Below are 22824 nucleotides of genomic sequence, written 5' to 3'. Positions count from 1 at the left end.
GGATGTAGATATTGGGGGAGACTATGTATGTATGGGGGGAGGTTGGGGGGGTCTGGATCTTCTGTTCAAATTTGCTGTGAACCTAACCTAAAACTGCTCTTAAAAGCAAGGTCTTTGTTTTTAAATCCCACTGGATGATTTATACCACAATTTATCAATCCACTGTCCTTCTAGTGAACACTTGGAATGTTTCCAATATTACACTATTAAAACAATGCTGCAGATCTCATACATGTCTCTTCATATGTCTTTCCTAGAATTTCTCTGGGCTTTACACCTAGAATTGTTGGGTTTTAAGCACATTCAACTTTACTAGATATTAACAAAACACTCTCCAAAGTAGTTGTACCAACTATTTCACAGCAAGTGTAGGAAGGGCTCAAGTTTCTCTGCCTCCTTACCAATAAAAGTATTGTCAGACTTGAGTTTCTGCCAGTGTAAGTGTAAAAAGGTATCTCATTACTTTAATTTGCATTTCCCTGTTTACTAGAATGAGGATGAGCAACACTTACCATTTGCCATTTGGACTATGTTGCTTATTCATTTCTGTTTTTTGAGTTGTCTTTTCTTTATTGGTTTAAATGAGTTTTTCATATAGCCTGGATACTAATCAATTTTCAGTTAAATGTGTGATAATTATCTCCTACTTATTAGTGCCTTAGCTTTCTATTTTATTCACAATGCCTTTTGTCATAGAGTTTTTAATAGTCAAATTTATCAATCCTTTACAGGTTATGATTTCTTTTTTAGTAAATTACAGTAACAACAATTGTAGTTAACTCTTATTGTGTGTTTATTTATACCAGTCATTTTTCTAAGCATTTCACATTTTATTTCTCACAATTCCTGAGGGCTGTTTTTACCATTATCATCCTCATTTTACAAATGAGAAAACAAGAAAGATTACATAACTTGCCCAAAGTCATAACTAGCATGTGATAAAGTTGATATTTGAAGCAGTTTGTCTGGCTCTAAAACCTACATGGCGTTATCTCCTGGTATAGTTTTTAAAAATCCCTCCTCATCCTGAAGACATAAAGTTATCCATCCTGCATTTTCTTCAAAAAGGCCTAAGGTTTTTCTTTTCTCATTTATGTACTTAATCCATACAGAATTTATTTTCATAGCGCTCTTATTTTCATGCCAAATCAGATTAGCAATTTAATCAGCACCTCAATGAAGAGTCCAATCTCTCCCTTGATTTATAATGCCACCTCTGTCATGTAGCTAATTCCATATAAATATCAAGGTGTTCTGGGCTCTGTATTCTCTTCCAGTAGTCTATCTGTCCATCCCTGAATCTATCTTAATTACTATAGCTCTATAATAAGTTTTGATGGAAGGTATATCATTTCAATTTGTTCTTCCTTAATGTTACTTTGACTCTACCATAAGAATTTTAAGATCAGCATGTCCACTACCACGAAAAAAAAAACCTTGTGACATTTTTTGATGTTTATTTTTTTGAGAGAGAGAGCATGCACATGCACAAGCTGGGGAGAGGCAGAGAGAGGGAGACACAGAATCTGAAGCAGGGGCTCCAGGCTCCGTGCTGACAGCAGAGAGCTCGACATGGGACTGGAACTCATGAACTGTGAGATCACGACCTAAGCTAAAATCAGACACTTAACCGACTGAGACACCCAGGCACCCCCAAAACCTTCTGATATTTTGACTGACACTACACTGGTTTCATAGATTAATACTGGGAAAACAGATATCCTATTGACTTCCCTTTCATGAAAATCACGCTGTTGTTTTACACTAGCTTTCACTTCTAAAGTTTCTGTCATTTTCATATCCACCTGATCTTTTTTCTACCTTAAGTGCCATAACTGGGTTTTTTTGCTTTGTTTGGCTTATTTTAGAAAGAGAAAGAGCGTAAGTGGGGGAGAGGGGTAAAGGAGGAGAGACAGAATTCCAAGCAGACCTCACACTCAGCACAGAGCCCGAATCAGGGCTCGATCCCACAACCCTGGAATCATAACCTGAGCCAAAGTCAAGTCAGATGCTCAACCGAGCCCCCCCCCCCATTGCCCCCATAATTGTTTTAATTTAAGGGATATTACTCACTCATGTTCTTGAAAATACTAAATATAAAATTTTATTTTTTTCAGTGAAGCATTTTAATGTCATCCAAAGTAAACTGCTCTTCAGATTTATTTCCTATCATTCTCGGCACTAGATGGCTAATTTGTTTGAAAATTTAGATGTACAGGTGTACTTTCTGATGGAAATTTCAAAAAAAAAAAAAATAACAACAACAACAACAAAATCTCCCAGTTTCTGGTCTCAACCCCGTGCTCTTCTATCTAAATGACTTTATCTAATCCACTGTAATTTATACCACTACCTGTTATCAATGGATGCTTCTGCACTACAATAACAGTGACCATATGGTCCACAAAGCCAAAAATGTTTACTATATGGCCCTTAAATGAAACAGGTTAGGGGTGCCTGGATGGCTCAGTCGGTTGAGCAACCAACTCTTGGTTTCAGCTCAGGTTGTGATCTCACAGTTCATGAGACTGAGCCCCGCATCAGGCTCCATACTGACAGCATGGAGACTGCTTGGGATTCTCTCTCTCTGCCCCTCCCCCAAGCTCGCTCTCAAAAATATATAAATAAACTTTAAAAAAAAAAAAGTTTGCCAACTTCTATTCTAGGCTAACCCCTAAAAAAATTAGAAAAAAGGTATAACTTCCCAACTAACACTGTGAAAAAAATGGAATGATTAAAAAATAATCAATTCAAAGGAAGGCAAAAAGGAAGGGGGTCCTGGGTGGAGTCAGAACAGATGGAACAAATGGAAAGCAAACTAAATGTATCAATAACTACATTAAATGGAAATGCTCCACTTAAAAGAAAAAGATTACCAAGAGATTTTTAAAATCCAACTATATCGTTTTTAATAAACACGCATTTATGATCTGATCAAGATCTGAAAGTTTAAAAAAATTCCATATACCATCTAAATTCTAGACAAAAAAAAAAGTCAGTACAATCAAAATAACATCAAGCAAAATAAAAAAAGAAAGTTGAGTTAAATATCTCTTAGGTCCCTTTTAGCCCTTACATACTGTAATTCTAGGTTTAGGCCTGAAATGAAGGTCTCTGGATATTACTGGGGCCTCTGAAAAGTAGGAAGTAAGAAGTTAAGGAAGAAGTGGGAGAAGACAGATTGGCAAGTAAATTAGCAGACATTGGTCAAATCTGCTATAAAGAAAAAAGGGAGAAGTATGAGTGAATCATTTGTTAGGGGGCTTGGGAGCACATCTTTATGGTTATAAATAGAATCAAGTAGAGAAGCAGAAACTGAAAACTTAAGAAAATGAAGGTCTATCTGATGAGCCAAGGTTCTTCAATAAGACAAACTAAATGAGAATGAGATTTAGGTCAAAGATGGACAGGTGCATCTCTCAGAAAGTAAAAAACATACTCTTTTCTTTTCCTTAAAGAATTTAAAGAAAAAAAAAAAAAGATTGAGAAAAAGCTTTTTAGGTAAGATGTGACAAATGTGCACGTTAGCTCATCTTCACAACTAGATAGCACATAGGAGCCCAGTTTTACTTATAGTAGGTCAATGCGAAGTAAAAGCCAAATTGAGTGCTGAAAGAAAATACATTTTGTAATATTTCAACTAAAGAAAAGGTGATGGAATAAATTAGTTATCAGATGACACACTATAGATAGGTACATGGACAGCTAACCGGTTTCATCTGTGCAGTAGGTAAGCTGGCCCTTCTAATGAAAGTACAGTACTGCATTTGCCTTTGAAGAACTACTACTCCTCCCTTGCCATTTGACACAGCACACTTTGAATAGACCAACCTCATCCCCTAACTAGGGGAGGAAGGGTGGTATTAGTCGTGACCCAGACCCAGCTAATCAATTATTCCATTCCCCCTGGCAACAGCGGCTGCTCATAGAGATTCCATATTGGAACTTTGCTGCATTTTCTTTTCTGCTGGGCTGGTTATCCAGAAATATGTAAATCTAAAACTGTTTGCAGCCATCTTTCCTGAATGCACAGAAGTCCTTACGCAGTAAAAGAAAATGAACAAATACATACAGCAAAACCTAATCAACATTGTTTGGGCTACTGAAGCTAGCTGTGCCTCAAATAAACTCCACCACTGAACTTCCTTAAGTGTGACAATCAATTCCCTTTTACCCTGAGCTACTTTGAGCTGGGTTTCTGTTCTCTGCAATCAAAGCAACTCACTTTAATAGGTAACACTTCAGTGCAATACCCTTTCACAATTTAGGTATCTCTTGTTATCCAAATTACTGATATCTAAAAATGTCACAGTCTAGGGGCATTTGGGTGGCTCAGTTGGTCAAGCATCCAATTTCGGCTCAAGTCAGGATCTCACAGTTTGTGAGTTTGAGCCCGCATCAGGCTCGGCGTGGATAGTGCAGAGCCTGAAGCACATGTGCAGTTCTGTGTCTCCCTCTCTCTCTGCCTCTCCCCTGCTCACACTCTGTCTCTCTCAAAAGTAAACATTAAAAAAAAAAATTTAAATAGGGGCACCTGGGTGGCTCAGTCCGTTAATTATCTGACTTCAGCTCAGGTCATGACCTCACAGTTCGTGAGTTCAAGTCCCATGTCAGGCTCTTTGCTGACAGCTTGGAGCCTGGAGCTTGCTTCAGATTCTGTGTCCCTCTCTCTCTCTGCCCCTTCCCGGCGTGTGCTCTGTCTCTGTCTCTCTCTCAAAAATAAATAAACATTAAAAAAAATTTTTTTAATTTAAATTTCACAGTCTAAGCTCAGGAACCAAATATATTTGAATAAACTTTTAGGTGCTTACTTCACAATCATGCTATTTGCTATCCAAACTTGGGGAACCAAATAGATTCAAATAGGGCAGCACCCCCTGACATCCAAATTCCCTATCCAAACTAAAGATTGGGTAAAACAGATTTAGATGGTGAATGATACCTGTAATGCCAGTCATGCAGAAGAAATATGGCAAGGGATGTATAATATGATGTCAACTGAAAAAACTTAAAATATAAAACTACATATAAAGGCATATATATATTAAATAAGGACAAATATATTAGACTTTTGAGTAATCTTCAAAATTCCTTTTTATAGTTTTCATCAAAAATAAGTTTGATGTGCATTACCTCATTTGAGTTGAACAGGAAATCTCTGAGACAGGTAACAAGTTAATACCTGTCAAATTAGAAAATTAAGGCTTACAGAGCAAAAAAGTCTATGTAAATTTACCTTATGATAAGGATAGCATTTCAAACCAGCAGATAAAAAGAGTATGGATAAATGACTGATTGAGAGAATAAAATAACTTATATTATGCATATAAAGAATTAAGCACTTTACTGGCACTTATGGAGCAATTACACATAACTGTACCAGTTATAAATAAAATTATTTAATATTTTTTTTCCCTATCCCAAAGTAATATTTCGAAAGTATATGCTAACAGAGGGAAACAATGCGGTCAGACAGTTGCTGTGGTCAGTAGGGTGTGGTTCAGAATAGGCCAGCTTATGCTGTTATTCAGTGGTCTGAGAAGAAACTAATTATAGAGGAAAACTGTGGTGAAGAATGAAAATAGGGAATACAGAGCTTCCTTTAAATTAGAAGTTCATTTAAAAAAAAGAAGTAACTAAAGATTTTTAATGTCATATTTTGCATCTGTGTACTAATAAAATTTAATTTTCAAAAAATTTTTATAGCTGCTTTTACTTCTTTACCAAGTTCTCAAGGTCATTTTCCAAGAAGAAAAAAAAGAAGTATCCTTTCTCTTTATATTTACTTTATCACAGGGATCTACAAATGAATGTTAGTAAGATCATACACTAACATTCAGTAACAAGAGAAAAATAAAATCAGGCAAATTCATATCTAAAAAATAAAAATCTAGCTTTACTACAGAGAAAATAACTCAAAGCAAAAATCTCACCAGTAGATATTAAAAGGAGAACATTCTACTATCAAGGCAGGGTCCATTCAAGAAAACAATACTGATTTGTATACAGTTGTAAATGTCATGGGGAGAAAGCTATTAAATATTTTGAACTTATTTTAGAAAAATAATTTGGAGGAAGTGGTGTTCAAGAGCTAATATTCATGTTTCTTCATATTTTAGTACTTAAAACTGAATTTACAAGTAAATATGTAACTTACTTAAATATGTAAATATTTATATTTTTAAACTTTTCCAACTATGTGTTTTATAATACTCTTTTTTTTTAAAAGTCTCTACTCTTTTTACAAACCCATTTCCTCCTCTTCCTGGGCACACAGCTAGACTGCATTTCCCAACCTTCCTTGCAGTTAATTATATGGGACCATGCAACTGAATCCTTGGCCAATGGTAAGTGGGCAGGGGTGATGTCCTTTCAGGCTGAGCCAATAAGAGCCCCTAAATAAAGGGGGTGGGAGGGCCTGCCTTTCCTTGTCTACTAGAAAATGGAAAGGATCCAGGGGAAAGCTCTAAAGTCCTATGGGATACAGAGCCACTAGATGGAAAAACCCTGGTCCCAAATGACCAAAGAACACCCACCATCACCCCATCCTCACCCATCTACATTGGACTATGATGGAAAAAGAAATAAAATTTTATTGTATAGAATCACTGATACTTGGAGGCTGTTTAGTAATAGCAGTTAGTCTACCCTGACTAACGCATTACTAAAGAAATGTTCTTACTTCCCCCATAAGGAAATTCTTCAATATCCAATCCAACAATAAGTACTATTGGTCTGCCATTAAAATATATCCCGAATCTAATCATTTTTGCCATTCCCATCTATACCACCTAGTTCAAGCCCCTTATCATTCTCTCATCTGAATTAGTGAAAGAGTGTGATATGCCTGTATCCATTGCTCCACTACAGTCTAGTTTACACCTAACAGGGGAGTCAACCCTTCTTAAAGGTAAATCAGATCACGTCACTCTTTTACCAAAACTTTCAATGTCTCTCCATAACACAATTGAATAAAACTGTAACCTCTTACTGTAGCCTAACTTCATCTTTCCCTCACTCTACTCCACCTCTACCCTCACTGGTCTTTTTTTGAATTTAAGCTTATTCCTGCTTTAGGACCTTTACACTTCCTTCCTGCCCCCTCTACCTGGACCTTCTTTCATTCACTGAGGTGTCTGCTCAAATGCCAACTCCTCAGAGAGGATTTTCTTTCCTAACCTATGTAAAATAACCCCCTTTCCCTGCTATATTCTCCTTGTCCTGATCTATTTTTAATCATAGAACTTGATACACTACCTAGAATTATATTACTATTTATTTGTTTTTTTGTCTATTGGAAGACTTCCCCACTAAAACGTTTTTGTCTTTTTCTTCATAGGTATCCACAGCTCAAAAATATATTTGTTAAAGAAATAAATCCACATACGCATTAATTCATGTGTTTTAGAAATCATTTTTACTGCTTAAGGCAGTCATTTTATTAATAGTTTGTTTTCCCTTTTTCCTACCTTCTCATCTATTTTCATCTATATACACCACTTTATTTAACTTCCTGTAAGAGCTGTTCTCAACAATAATTTAACAATATCTGGCCTTAAAAATGAGCAAGTAGGAGCACCTAGCTGGCTCAGTTGGTAGAACAGGAGACTCTTGATCTCGGGGCTGTAAGTTCAAGCCCCACGTTGGGTATAGAGATTACTTAAAAAATAAAATATTTAATAAATAAATAAAATTTAAAAATTTAAATGAGTATCAAATTTCTTTCCTAAGGAGTTAAACAATGTTCTGATAGACTAAGTGTGCCTAGTAATATATGTAGAAGGTGGCTCTTGGGGCACCTGGGTGGCTCAGTCAGTTGACCATCCTACTTTGGCTCAAGTCATGATCTCACAGTTTGTGAGTTCGAGCCCCACATTGGCCTCATTGCTGTCAGAGCAGAGCCCACTACGGATCCTCTGTCCCCCTCTCTCTGCCCCTCCCCCGCTTGTGCTCTTTCAAAAATAAACATTAAAAAAAAGAAGAAGATGGCTCTTAAGAGAATACCTAAATGGCCAATAAAGATATGAAAAAGAATTCAACATCTGCAGTGAATTAGATTATTGTTCAAAAAATTCACTACCTGGGGTGCCTGGGTGACTCAGTCAGTTAAGTGTCCAACTCTTGATCTCAGCTCAGGTCTTGCTCTCAAGGTTGTGAGTTCAAGCCCCACTCTGGGTTCTGTGCTGGGTGTGGAGGCTTCTTTAAAAAAAAAAAAAAATTATTCACTACCTATCCTCAAGTCCAGTCAAGTATACCTCCTCACCCCTTGAACTGAGCTAAGCCACATGACTTAATTTCAAGACTGAGAGGTCAGGAGACGTGATGATCTTAAAATATGCTTGCCCAGTTAGGTATGCCTTCTTGCATTTGTGCCACCACTATGAAAATATGCATTATCTAGCCTACTACTCCCAGTAGGAAGATGAGATACACAAGGAAGAGCTATGCCAGGAGACCCACAAAATCATGACCAACAAATAAATATTATTGTACACCACTGGCAATTTTCAAATTGTCTGTTTAGGATTATCAGTTGACTAATATAACATCATTAGTCATCTGAGAAATGAAAATAAAAACCACAATGGGATATTACCAAACCTCTAGCAAAATTGGCTATGTCCACTAAAAGCTACATACAAGAATGTTCACTGCTACTTCATTCAAAAATAGCCAAAGAAATAAAAACAATCAAAATCTTATCAACAATAAAATTAATTAATGGAATACAATACAGCAATAAAAAAGAACAAACTGCTGATACAAACAACAATTAATCTCACAGACAAAAGACTCCATGCAGAGACCAGACTATGACCAAAACATAAATAACTTAAAATCACTCCCTCTATAAGATAGCTCTCCAGTGTTTGTAAATAGTATTTTTTTCTTGGGGCACCTGAGTGGCTCAGTTGGTTAAGCATCTGACTTTGGATCAGGTAACGATGTCCCGGTTCATGAGTTCAAGCCCGACTCAGGTGATAATCTCACACTTTTTTTTTTTTTTTAAGTTTATTTATTTTTGAGAGAGAGAGAGCATAAGCAAGGGAGAGGCAGAGAGAGAGGGAGACACAGAATCCAAAGCAGGCTCCAGGCTCTGAGCTGTCAGCGCAGAGCCTGATACAGGACTTAAACCCATAAACCATGAGATCATGACCTGAGCCAAAGTCAGTCACTTAACCAACTGACCTACCCAGGTACCCCCTGATCTCATGGTTCTTGAGTTCAAGCTCTGCATTGAGTTCAAGCCCTGCTACTGTCAGCAGAGTCTGCTTCAGATCCTCTGTCTCCCTTTCTAAACTCTGCCCCTTCCCCACTCTCTCTCAAAAATAAATAAATGTAAAAAAGTAATAAATTTATTTAAATTTTAGTTAACATACCATGCAATATTGATTTCAGGAGAATTCAGTGATTCATCACTTACATACAACACCCAGTGCCCATCAGAACAAGTGCCCTCCTTAGTACCCAACACCCATCTAGCCCATCTCCCCCCAATCTCCCTCCATCAACCCATAGTTTGTTCTCTATCATTAAGAGTCTCTTATGATTTGTTTCCCTCTCTTCTCTTCCCCTACCTTCCCATACGCTCATCTGTTTTGTTTCTTAAATTCCACATATAAGTGAAATCATATGGTATTTGTTTTTCTCTGATTGACTTATTTTGCTTAGCATAATATACTCTAGCTAATCCACATCCCTGCAAATGGCAAGGTTCCATTCTTTTTCATTGCTGAGTAATATTCCATTGTATATACATATACACCACATCTTCCTTTGTTTTTGATGTTTATTTTTGACAGAGAAAGAGAAGCAGAGTACAAGCAGGGAAGGGGCAGAGAAAGGGAGACACAGAATCTGAAGCAGGCTCCAGGTTCTGAGCTGTCAGCACAGAGCCCAACATGGGGCTCAAACCCACAAGCCATGAGATCATGACCTGAGGCAAAGTCGAATGCTTGACTAAGCCACCCAGGTGCCCCTATACCACATTTTCTTTATCCATTCATCAGCCAGAGGACACTTGGGCTCTCTCCATAGTGTACCCCTTTGAATCTGTATTTTTGTAGCCTTTGGGTAAATACCTAATAGTGCAATTGCTGGATTATAGGGTAGTTCTATTTTTAGTTTCAGATTTTTTTCTTAATATACCAATATGGATGATATAATTATGATGTTTCTGTGCCTTTATCCACTTAACAAAATTCCAAAAGCTTCAAAATGTTTATTCATTCTAATAAAAATCTTTTAAGGCTACAAAAAAAATTTTATATAGTTTTACACAGCAAAGTTTCTGCTCTGAGAAAACCCAACTAGTTGACTCAAAATTACAATACGATGCACAAAGTTTTACAGAAAAAGAATCTTACAATTCTTTAGAATTCTTAATGAAAATACAAAAAATTATATTTGTGGGTGCCTGGGTGGCTCAGTTAGTTAAGCATCCAACTTGATTTCGGCTCAAATCATGATCTCACAGTCAGGAGATTGAGTCCCGCACAGTGCTCCATGCTGGGTGTGGAGCCTGCTTAAGATTCTCCCCCTGTCTCTCTCTCTCTCTTTCTCTCAGCCCCTCCCCTACTTGCACTCCTCTCTCTTTCTGGAAAAAAAAAAATTCTATTTGTAATTAGAAAAAAAAACTATACATACTTTTTATCGAGATCATTTATTCATAGATTTTATTTTACTAGCTCAATGATATTTGCCTATAAGATTATCAAATTACCCTTCCACAGTCCTCACAGAAAGAAAACTGTACATCAAACAGCTTTCTCTCTAGGCTCCCAATCTCTAAATAATTAATGTTTTAAGTGAACACACACTTAATGACTCTTATGAGCTCAGGAATGTGCTACATCTCAGCAGCACTTCATTTCTTTAAAAGTCTACAACATTTTCATTCACAGCTTTAGGAAGACTAATGCCTCTTTATTGATAATATATAGTTAGACACTATGCTATATGTTTGATATACATTACCCCATTTAATAAGAAATGTGTGCTATTATCCTCATTTAAAGATGAAGAAACCAGCTCAGAAAGGTTATGTGATGTTCCCAAGATGATACAGATGATCTGGGGTTAGAAACCAGGTCCCGACTACAGATGCTGGAGAGGATGTGGAGAAACGGGAACTCTCTTGCACTGTTGGTGGGAATGCAAATTGGTGCAGCCACTCTGGAAAACAGTGTGGAGGTTTCTCAAAAAATTAAAAATAGACCTACCCTATGACCCAGCAATAGCACTGCTAGGAATTTACCCAAGGGATACAGGAGTACTGACGCATAGGGGCACTTGTACCCCAATGTTTATAGCAGCACTCTCAACAATAGCCAAATAATGGAAAGAGCCTAAATGTCCATCAACTGATGAATGGATAAAGAAATTGTGGTTTACATACACAATGGAGTACTACGTGGCAATGAGAAAGAATGAAATATGGCCCTTTGTAGCAACGTGGATGGAACTGGAGAGTGTTATGCTAAGTGAAATAAGCCATACAGAGAAAGACAGACACCATATGTTTTCACTCTTATGTGGATCCTGAGAAACTTAACAGAAACCCATGGGGGAGGGGTAGAAAAAAAAAAAAAAAAGAGGTGAGAGTGGGAGAGAGCCAAAGCATAAGAGACTCTTAAAAACTGAGAACAAAGTGAGGGCTGATGGGGGGTGACAGGGAGGGGAGGGTGGGTGATGGGTATTGAGGAGGGCACCTTTTGGGATGAGCACTGGCTGTTGTATGGAAACCAATTTGACAATAAATTTCATATATTGAAGAAAAAAAAAAAAAAAGAAACCAGGTCCCAATTTCTTAACCAATATGCTACACTTAGCACAAATAAGAAACATGATGATGACAATAATGGCAACACACTCACTCAGCATTTACTCTGTGCTTAAGTCATTTAATCTTCATAACAATCCTAATCAAATGTATATTACTATCCTCATTTTACGAATCAAGAAACTGAAGCACATGAAGATTGACACTTGTCTCAGGTTACAGGCTAGTTACACAGCAGAGCCAAGATTTGGACCTCAGTGGTCTAGCCCTAGACTTGGTGCTCTTAAACACTATGCTACTTTGCCTTTCATAAACTGCTTCATATTATAGTTGAAAAGCTACACATCATATTTCCTCTATGAAATCATAAGCTTTTTATGGAGCAGAGATCAATTCTGACCCCACTGCAGCTCAATATTAGCTTTTCTTTAGCACAGGAACTGGTAATAATAAAGGGAGACTAGGACGCACACTGGGGTCCGAAGGAAGGCTTCTTTGCAATAGTGATGTTTGAGTTTAGCCTTGCCACTGAACTCCCAAATTGTGTTGTCAACTGCTTAGTCCATATTTGGTGGTCTCCCCTACCAGTCTATAGGCTTGCTGAAGCAGAGTATTTGTCTTTATATCTGCTACACAATGTTTGGTACTCAAAAAATGTTTGTTGAATAAATATGTGAAACTATTATAAAGTATTTTACCTCACAATAGCCACTATCAATAGAATCAATAATATAAAACAGATTCAGAAGCAATTTTACAATTTGTGATAAACCACTTATCAGGCTGTTGGAAGTAGAAAAAAAAAGCAGGGAAAGGTAGTGATAGACAATAGAAACATATAAGACAGTAGCAACATATGTTATTTATACCCAGTAGTAAATATGAGAACAAAGCAGAGAGACTTTTTTTTCTTAATTTACACATTCATAAATTTTTATCCCTTCAGTTAAGATAACCTTCTTCTGAGCACTTCTTCCTTTAATTTTCAATAAGAATTAGAGACTTGGGGAGTTGATCCACTTACAAACTCCATAAATGTCCAAATATTTTGAAGGTCTTGTTGACAAGATAGATAAGCTCAATGACTATAAAATACAAAATGCTGCGATTCAGCCTCACTTTCCACATTCTTAAGCTTGAGGAATAAGAATTCAGCATTTATTTATAAGGGTGGGCCTAGGGGTATCTTTCAACCCTACTACTCTGTTTATGAAACACACTTCTATAATATGACATCTTTCAGGTACTGAAGGACTTTTCAGATAACCATACTCTTAATCACTTGAATAGTTTTACAGGCATACTTTAAACTCAGATTTGAATCCTCTGTATGAATGATTCTAAGAGGCTTTCAGAATCATGTGAGCAGGAGACCCTTCTAACAGATCATCTCTTCTTGTCCACTTTGGGAGATGTCCCACAGTCTCTTTAGTCTTTGTCCCTACTACATTTTTTATTTGCCCTGTTTTTCTACTCTTCAATAATACTAATGTTCCTTGTATTAACTATTGCTCAATTCCTCCATTCCAGATAATTTAACCAATGTTCTAAAACTCTTCAACAATTAAGCATCCTGAGGACAAAACAATAAATAAATAAATAAATAAATAAATAACAAAAACAAAGAAACAAATGAACAAACTAATTTTGGATAACCGTATGGTCTTTTTCTATAGAGAGCCAGAGTATAAATATTTTAGGCTTTGTGGATCACATATTTGGAGTTTTTGTTTTGTTTTACTCTTTTAAATGTTTAAAAATGTAAAAACCATATTTAGCTCTCAGACAGAACAAAAACAGGCCACCTGCCGGATCTGGCCTGTGGACAGCAGTTTGTCTATCATTATACTAGAGGACTTACGTATGCTATTTTAGTTATCAGTAGCATGCAGTGAAGCCTCAGGAAGGTGGTAACAAACCTGTATGAAATGAAGAAGCCAACTATGATAACATATGTGAGAAATACTCCAGGCTAAGACAAATACGTAATGCAAAATGTTTAAATCAGAAACAAACTTGGTATGGTTGCGGAACAGAAAGGAGGTTAGGGTAGTATGGCTGGAACAAAGTATTCCACAAGGAAAATGGTGAGAAAGTTGAGATCAGAGATAGAAAGGAGTTGGATCGTACCTCACAGTCTGGGATTTCATTCTAATGTACTAGCCTCTGGGTATTGTTTTATTTTATTGTTTATATACAAGGAATAATATAACCTGATTTATGTTTTTAAAAGGTTACTCCAGTTACTTGAAAGAGAATGGATTAGAGGAGGGAGGGAAGAAGGAGTAGAAGCAGGGAGACCAGTCAAGAGACTATTATAGCAGTCTAGGCAAAAGGTAATGGTTGTTGAATAAAATAGTAGCAGCTGGGGATAGAAAGAAGTGGACAGATTGGGTATGTATTCTGTACTCAATGATGAATTGATTAGATGTGGGAACAAAGACAACACTTAGGTTCATCTGACTGAAAGGGACCAGGTAAATAGTGGTTCTATTTACTAAAATAGAAATAGAAACCTGGGGAAAAAACAGGTTTGTTCATGTTCATTTGTTGTTGGTGTGTTTGTTGCTGTTAGGGGCTGGGGGCTGTGATATGTCTTTGGCCATGTTAAGTCTAGGACTCTAACAGGATATGCAAGTGAAAATATTATGAAAGCAACTAGATAGACAAGTCTGGAAAACAAATGAGGAAAGGGCTAAAGATAAGGCACATCTGCTAACCATCAGCATATAGATGGCACTTTAGGCAATCAGACTAGATGAACTCACGTACAAACACACAGCAGATAGAGAAGAACTATGACTAAGCCCTGTGGGTCATCAGCGGTTAGGGGTCCTGCAGAGAAGAATGAGAGTCAAAAATAGAGCAGCTAATGACTTAAAAACACACAGTAATAACAGCAGTAGTAGTAATAATAATAATAATGGTTAACCCTTAGAATATTTAATATGTGGGGCACCTGGGTGGCTCAGTTGATTAAGTGTCTGACTTCAGCTCAGTTCATGATCTAACGGCTTGTGACTTCTAGCCCCACATCAGGCTCTGTGCTGAGAGTGCACGCAGAGCCTGGAGCCTGCTTCAGGTTCTGTGTCTCCCTCTCTCTCTGTCCCTCCACTACTTGGGCTCTCTCTCAGTCTCTCAGAAATGAACGTTAAAAAAAATTTTTTTTAATTAAAAAAAAACAAAAACAATACTTGATATGTGCCAAACTATTCATTTTAGTCATTCAATCTTAGAACAATTTTGTGGAGCTAAACAGCACTATTATCACAATTTTCAAATGAAGAAACTGAAGAACAGCAGATAAACAACGTGCTTTAGATGGTATATCGAAGCAGAGGAAAACCACCAGAAAAATGAAGGCTCATGAAGGAAAAGTATTTCAAGCAGCAGCAAATGAAGTTGAATAGAGAAATGACCTACGGATTTGAAACCATGGAAATCATCTGTGACCATTCTAGATCTGATTGATGTTTGTGACTAGTTGCATCTGGGCATGTTACCCCAATCTCCTCATGGGGTGAGGTGTGAAAGATAAATAAGTTATTGTTGAGTATTCCATTACCTACCTATAAACAGACAACTCATCTTTCCTATTATAAATCATTCATGGTTAGTAATCTATTTTTATAGGATCATTCTCCAATAATATAAATATTTAAGACGTTATGGAGATAGAGCAAACCATTTGTTCCCAGAAGTTAAAGCTAAGCCACTACTAACCACCCAACAAGAGTGACCTTACATAAATTTGTATTTACCTCTAAAGAGGTACCTATATCAAGATCAACAACTTGCAACATTTACCACAGATAATTAAAAATCAATGATGAATCAATTAGAAAATATACCTACCTCAACCAACTACCACTGCAATAAGGATCCATGGAACATCAAAAAAGCACAGCCAAGTCATGCATTTGGCTACAGTCATTAGATCTAAGCATACCCCCTGCTCTTCTAAATTTATTCCACAGAGCCAACGTATCACTTTTATTCATATCTCAAGGGAATCTAAATTAAAATATCAATGACAGTCTCATAAAAACTGAAAAAAGAAATTTAGATGAGGAAGAGACAAAGAAATCATTTGATTGAAACAAATAAATACATGAACTATAGCTGGGATTAGCTATTTAGCAAGAGTCTAGCATGGCATTGATTTTATAGCAAAAGCTCCCTACGGAGCCAGAAAAACAAACAAAACCCAGCACTGATATAATCTTCCTCTATTTTGGTGACCTTTTACAGATGGAATTGAGGTGCTTTCTAACAGAAAGCAACAAACTGGAAATGCCAACAATGACAAGTAATATGTAAATTTGGTACCACAGTCTGCTGAAATTAAAAGGCTCTCCAAAAAGTTAAGAAAAAGGATAGCCAAAAATAAAGTAGCTGTGTGACCTGTACAAATTATTTAACTCACAATGTTATTCATTGGCATTTAATCATGGTCTGTGCAGAGGTCCACAATTTTTTTCTGTAAAAGGCCAGACAGTATGTTAAACTTTGCAGGTCCTATGGTTTCTTTCCCAACTACCCAACTCTGCCCTTGTAGCCCAAAAACAACTGTAAATAAAAACTTACCCTCATATCACTTGCCCTTTACTCATAAAAGCTGAAATCCAAAATTAACTAATGAAAATTTAGATTTGACTAGACATTCCTGTACAATAAAAAATTAATCATGTTCCATATAGTTTATGTCATCTTCACTAGAAATGAGAATGAAAGCAAAGCTTAAGGCACATAGCCACACCAATAAACTTGTTAATACTATTAATTAATAGAGGGGTGCCTGGGTTGTTCAGTAAGTTAAGAGGAGCGGCCAACTCCCGATTTCTGCTCAGTTCACAGTCTCACGGTTGGTAGGATAGAGCATCTCATGCTTGGGATTCTCGCTCTCCCTCTCTCTGCCCCTTACCCACGTGTGCATGCACTTTCACTAGCTCTCTAAAAATAAATAAACTTTTTTTTAATTAATAGGATACCACCTTTTCAATCTGTACAAATGAAGAAAACAAACATAACTTTAATTTTTTAACTCAAATTTCAAAATGTTTTCTAAACCTTTAGCAATACACAGCCATGGCATAAATTAACATTAGACATACATCTTTATCTGCAAATATTTTCATACCTATAAGAAATTTTAAATTGCTCAACTGTGATTGGGCAAAGAAAACCACTATTTGCTGATTTCTGTTTATCAATAATTTTATCCTTACAATGCTTACGGTATTTCCATTGCACCCTCCTCTTTCACTACTTAGCTGATTCCTAGATACCCCCTCAAAAAAAAAAAAAAAAAAAAACCACAAAGAAACCTAGTATAGAGTCTGACACCCTGGGAGACAATAGTGAATCTATAATACAACATTCAACAGCATCCATTATTTCTGAATATGCAAAAAATTGATATGAGATATGCTATTATGACATGAATAAACTAATATACCAATCCATCAAAACTATCCTATACTTGTCCTTTCTTTCTTATACTCTTTTCCACTATGGCTTTCTCTAGACAAGATTTAGCTTCTATTCTGTTCTGATATTTGGATTTACACTACTATTATGGGCTGAATTGTATCCCCCTAAAATGTATATGCTGAAGCCCTAACCCCCAATGTGGCTATATTTGGAGATAGGATGTTTAAAGAGGTAACTAGGGTTAAATGAGATCATCCAATAGGACTGACATCCTTATTAAAAAAAGAAGAGACACCAAAAAAAAAAAAAAAAAAAAAAAAAAAAAAAAGGCCATGCAAGGACACGGTGAAAAGGTGGACATCTGCAAGCTTAGGAGACCTCGGGAGAAACCAAACCTGTCAACACCTTGATCTTGGACCTTCAGCCTCCAGAACTGTGAGAAAATAAATTTCTGTTATTTAAGCCACCCAGTCTGTGGGATTTTGTAATGGCAGCCCTAGCAAACTAGTACAACTATACAGCAGTTTTTGATATACAATTACCAATACACCTTAAAACTTGACACTGTATTATAATGAACTCTATAGGATACTTACTCTAGTTGTCTGCCATTGCCTAAGAAATACAATGCCATCCCTCTGTGCCTAGTATATGCATGGCTTTCTTTTTCCATCAGAGCTTGAAATATACACAACTTCCTTTCTCTTCCATCCCTTCAACTGTGATAATTTCTGATTTCTACTCTTATTTACCACAGTCAGGCATCTCCTTCCCAACACACTCAAAAATGTAACCTGACATATTTGTCACTTGCCACTCTGACACCTTTTCCCCTCTCTCACCCGGCCCTTTACAATCTGCATCACATACACTTCTCAGCCTTGGCACTACTGACATAAGGCATTCAAAAGCATCACCGACCAATGAGAGCACTTCTGGTCCATGAACAAAACAATAACACGGTGCTTTCTATTATTTATCTTTTTGCCCACACCAGTAGGCTATTTTCTCTGAGTGTTGCAACTGTTCCTTGAGTTGGGAAAATTCAAATGTTTAACTCTATGTAAGCTTATTAAAGTGAAAAACTCTGCTCTTCAAATATTATCTACAAAGAGACTAGCTTTATTGATTTCCATCAACAAAACATGTGCTACAAGTTGATTTTTCTACTTACATTGATAGCTCTGTGCTCATTTATCCATAGTTATCCAGTCTCCCTTCTCTGACCAATGTGGTGCATTTCTACAAAGAAATAGCATTCCAAAAATACAAGTACATTCAGATAAGAGCATCCCTTACCAACTTGCTCAAGAATAAAGCCTAAAATTTTGTCCTCATTAGAACAGTAGTACAGCAAACAACTGAGTTAATACTTCAAAATATGCACTCATCAAATATTGCCTTATTGCCTCAAAAGTCAAACATTACGGAAAAATGTATCATTTTTATTCCTTCAAGATCTTGACTTTTATCAACACAATATTGCCAGATCATTTATAGAAAAGTTTAATCTTGGGGAACTGGGTGGTTCAGTCGGTTAAGCTTCCGACTTCAGCTCAGGTCATAATCTCATGGTCCATGAGTTCAAGCCCTGCGTCGGGCTCTGTGCTGACAGCTCAGAGCCTGGAGCCTGCTTCAGATTCTGTGTCACCCTCTCTCTCTGCCCTTCCCCTGCTCCATTTCCATCTCTCTCTCTCTCTCTCTCTCAAAAATAATAAACATTAAAAAAAAAAGTTTAATCTTAAAAGTTTTCTTAGGTTTTGATCCTATTAAAAGGGTGCCTTCATTTACTATGTGACAAAAACCATATTGTGCCAATGACTTAAGTGGGATTCTTTTTTTTTTTATGCTGTGAGATAACAATTCTAAATTAATAACCTATAATGAATAAGTATTCATGGTAAGTTAACAGTTTTATGTAAAAATAAAAGTTCAAGTTAATCATTATTTTACTGCATGGCAATTAGATATATAGCGAGTCACAAATTATTTACCAGTACATCAGTAAAATCTCAGCTATTCTGAATTTTTAGAGAAGTCATTCTAGAAATCCAACTTTTCCAACACTGGAATTTCAGCTCTTTAATTAAGCACTAGAAGTTGTTTTCAAATACTCTGGATGAAATTATTTCCACAACATATTTTTTTTTAATGTTTATTTTTGAGAGAAAGACAAAGCACGAGCACAGGAGGGACAGAGGGAGAGGGAGTGGGAGACACAGAATCTGAAGCAGGCTCCAGGCTCTAAGTTGTCAGCACAGACCCTGATGCAGTACTCAAACCCACAAACCGTGAGATCACGACCTAAGACAAAGTTGGATGCTCAACCGACCGAGCCACACAGACACCCCTCCACAACATATTTCTAACTTCATATCTTTTAAAGCAGAGTATACTGAATATAATTCACACATTTCTTAAGAATCTGGAATCTTGGGGGCACCTGGGTGGCGCAGTCGGTTAAGCATCCGACTTCAGCCAGGTCACGATCTCGCGGTCCGTGAGTTCGAGCCCCGCGTCAGGCTCTGGGCTGATGGCTCAGAGCCTGGAGCCTGTTTCCGATTCTGTGTCTCCCTCTCTCTCTGCCCCTCCCCCGTTCATGCTCTGTCTCTCTCTGTCCCAAAAATAAATAAACGTTGAAAAAAAAAATTAAAAAAAAAAAAAAAAAAAAGAATCTGGAATCTTGTAGTAAATGTCAATTTTTACATGATAGTGATATTCATAAAAACTACTGACACACATAAGCAAAGTTCTCTGTCCCTATCTCATTATCAACAGATTGGCTTACTTTTAGTTTATAGAAAAGCTTTTCATGCTTTCAGCCTAACAACCTACAAATGCCCCTCTGTTCTCACTGCTGCTTCTAATCCATGCGGCCTTAGAAACCAAATACTTATTTGAATTGTCTAAAATAAGACTAACCTCTAAATGAAAGCCTAAGGGATTGTCACACAAGTACAGAAATGTTAACCATAGATTTCATGAAATCTCCATTAACCATTTAGAGACTTTTTCCAAAATAATTTTATGGGGGAAATATGGGCTTTATAGTCACACAGGGGTTCAGATCCTACTTTTAGCACTTACTAGTTGTAGAGTCCTAGATAAATAATAAGCCATCTTCTCTAAAAGTTTGCATGCAGTTAAAAGAAATCACCATGATCACCTAATTCACAGTTGCTATGAAGTTAAATGTGATACTAGACATAAAAAAAACAATGACTCGGGGTACCTGGGTGGCTCCGTCGGTTAAGCGTCCGACTTCAGCTCAGGTCATGATCTCACAGCTCGTGAGTTCGAGCCCCGCGTCGGGCTCTGTGCTGACAGCTCAGAGCCTGGAGCCTGTTTCAGATTCCGTGTGTCCCTCTCTCTCTCTGACCCTCCCCCGTTCATCCTCTGTCTCTCTCTGTCTCAAACGTAAATAAACGTTAAAAAAAAAAAAAATTCACAAAAAAAACACAATGACTCTTACAAAGTAGGTGCACAATTAAAAGGTGTACTTTCATCTTTGATTTACAGACATTAATGTGGCATATTTGCTGAATTTTTATCACCTTTTGTACAGCCAACAAAATTTTCCGTTTCTTTTTCAACATTTTTAAGTTCTGTGTATCTACATATGGTGTTAGTTTCTCCCAACAAACAGCTTTTGAGTATTTTATGCCTTTCTTGTCCTCTATAACTGAGACTCCTCCTGCATGGCCCAAGCAGCTGAAATCCCTAAGACCGTACTGGGAACATGGAAAAGAATGTACAAACCTAAGTGTTCACACTCTAGATCACAAATAAGCTTTCTAAAGTCAAAGTCTCTGTCTGCCACTTACTAGTAATATAATTTTGAAGCAAGCTAGTCTAGCTCTCTGAGCCTTAATTTCTTCATATTCAAAAAATAATACTGAAGCATCTAGGTGGTTCATTCAGTTAAGCATCTGATTCCTGATTTCGGCTCTGATCATGATCTCACAATTCATGAGTTCAAGCCCTCCATTGGGCTTTGTGCTGACAGTGCAGAGCCTGCTTGAGATTCGGTCACCCTCTCTCTGCCCCTCTCCCATTCGCTATCTCTCTCTCAAAATAAGCCAAAAAATAAACAAAAAATAACATCAATCTCCAATAATATGGCCAGTTATTTGGAACAAAGCAATGAGATTTTCAAAACTAAATAAAACAGAAAACACATATTCTTAAAAGTATCAAAAAGTGACAAGATAGTAGGGAACCATAAGGTCAAAATAAGAAAGGGCAGGAATTCAGAGAAGAAAGCAGAGTGCTGAAGCCAGGTTAGCCGCTAATCAAAACCAAACTTGGACTTTGATTATCACAGTCTCATAAAGATAGTAGCCCAGGGCCCACCCAAGGCAGTAAGTCTGATAGGACACCCTATACCATACAACTGGAACCCATTAAATCAACCAAAGAAAACCTGTTCCATTCTAACCCATCCCCTTAAAACTGCAAAGAAAGTTGCTTTGGCACTGAACTGTAACAGAAAAGGGGAAAGCAGAGTTCCTGTCAAGTTATAACTTCTTCAGTAAAGGACCAGATGTAAGTACTTTAGGCTTTGTAGGCTTTGGAGGCTACAACCACTCAAACTCCTTTGTTGTAGCTTGAAAACAGCCACAAACGGGGGCGCCTGGGTGGCTCAGTCAAGAAAACAGCCACAAACGATACAGAAACAAATGAGCATGTTACATTCCAATAACACTTTATTTATGGGCACTGAAATTTTGAGTTTCATATAATTTTCACATGTCACAAAATATTCTTGTTTTGCCAATCATTTAAAATGTAAAAACCATTCTTAGCTTTCAACCTTACAAAAACCAGGTGGCACAGAGCACAGTCTGCCTTGAGTTGTAACCATAAGACACACCACCATCTAAGGCACCACTAGACTACACACACAGATTTGTGGCCCTAATTCACATCACTTGTATGACCAAAAACAAACAAACAAAAACAAACAAAACAGGTTATAGGCATCTAGAACATGCCTGTGCAAATGTCACAAATAATGTCCCAAGAAAGGGCATTACTTAGACCAAGAACAAAGAAAGCAAAACACCATGAACGACAACAAGCAAAGTTAGAAACAGATCTACAGGGTGGGGGAGAGAGGAATGTGGGTGATGGGCAATGAGGAGAGCACTTGTTGGGATGAGCACTGGGTGTTGTATGGAAACCAATTTGTCAACAAACTGTATTTAAAAAAAACAACAAAGTTAATATTCTCATAAAAAAAAATAGATGTACAAAAGTATCAGATATTGTAAATGATCATATACAAAACATAAAATAACTGCTTACTAATGCTGAAAGCAATAAACATGCCTGAAAATATTTGAAAGGAACAAGAACTATACAAAATGACTTGTAAGATACAGAAAACAGCTTATAAAATTGTAAAACACAGTTGAAACTAACTGGAACAGTGAAGAAGAAATTACCCATAATAAAAGAAAAAAAATATTTTTAAAAAGATCACGTAAGAAAAAAAGTTAATAGACAAGTAAATTGGAGATCCAGAAAAGAAAAGAGTACTGAAATTGTAATATCATGTTCTTTTCAAATAGAAGCCAGTAATAAAAAGATGACTAGGAGTAACAAAT

At 36.9% G+C, this 22824-nt stretch overlaps 1 protein-coding gene across 14 annotated transcripts in view; it reads right to left on the bottom strand.

Annotated features, from left to right (window-relative positions):
* The window catches only part of MYO9A (myosin IXA), a 284985-nt gene that overhangs the window by 244775 nt on the left and 17386 nt on the right, over positions 1-22824 (bottom strand). For 3 of the 14 annotated variants that reach the window (XM_045449211.1, XM_045449215.1, XM_045449218.1), the window contains exon 2: positions 8081-8199. The exons of the other annotated variants lie outside the window; for them this stretch is intronic. The gene's annotated coding sequence lies outside the window, so the exon portion shown is untranslated. The remainder of the gene's footprint in view (positions 1-8080; positions 8200-22824) is intronic. 14 annotated transcript variants of the gene reach the window in all.

Source organism: Leopardus geoffroyi, chromosome B3, assembly GCF_018350155.1.
Source record: "Leopardus geoffroyi isolate Oge1 chromosome B3, O.geoffroyi_Oge1_pat1.0, whole genome shotgun sequence".
Taxonomy (NCBI): domain Eukaryota; kingdom Metazoa; phylum Chordata; class Mammalia; order Carnivora; family Felidae; genus Leopardus; species Leopardus geoffroyi.
The sequence above is the reverse complement of the archived record's forward strand: the minus strand, read 5'-3'. Positions and strand labels throughout refer to the sequence as shown.